The sequence below is a fragment of the Gracilinanus agilis genome, chromosome 6, assembly GCF_016433145.1.
Source record: "Gracilinanus agilis isolate LMUSP501 chromosome 6, AgileGrace, whole genome shotgun sequence".
Taxonomy (NCBI): domain Eukaryota; kingdom Metazoa; phylum Chordata; class Mammalia; order Didelphimorphia; family Didelphidae; genus Gracilinanus; species Gracilinanus agilis.
Genome location: NC_058135.1, coordinates 161,826,623 through 161,827,367, shown reverse-complemented (window position 1 = coordinate 161,827,367; position 745 = coordinate 161,826,623).

The following is a 745-nucleotide window of genomic DNA, read 5'->3' as shown; positions in this document are numbered from 1 at the left end:
TGTCACAGGAACTGGATTTCTTGAATAGCAAAAAAAAGAAAAAGATTGAGGGAGTTTTATATAACTTACTCTTTCAAGGAAAATGACAACTATGCTTGGGGTAAACAACTTTTTCTAGTTCTTCATTCATCCTTTGACAAGTATTGCTTAGTAACCTGGGCTCAAACCTTAACTAAAAATTGTATTTAACAACAGGATGATCTTAATCAGTGATGACTTTTTAAACAAGCAATCTTTTCAGGTAACCTTTTTAAAAGCATTTTCTCTCTAAAGTTATTTTTCCCACATAATTTTATTTTCCTTTTAAAAAGTCAACTTGAACGTTGCCTTTTTGTAAGATTCTTTCAATGATTTTACTATGGCTATTTACTAGAGCGAAAACTTATATTGGTGGGGAAATACGCATGTCAACGAAAATAACTATTAGCTTTATTATAATTCCAAGAACATAACTGAAAGATCAAACTAATTCATTAAATTTTGAAGACAGTTTTACTGTTTGCTCATAAGGGATACGAGTTCTATTCGTTCATTCTGAACCCTAATTAGCAGAGAATTTTGGGTAAGGTTTCATAAAAAGAAGGTGACAGATCAAATAGATTTGATTTTGGTCTCTCACTGCCACAGGCTCTTAATGGCACGGAAGTCAGGCAGGAGGATAGGTTCTATGTTTACTACATAATTTTTGTTTCCTCGATTTTTCCGTTTTTATGTCTTGGATTTCTGAATCTACAGTACGAATATA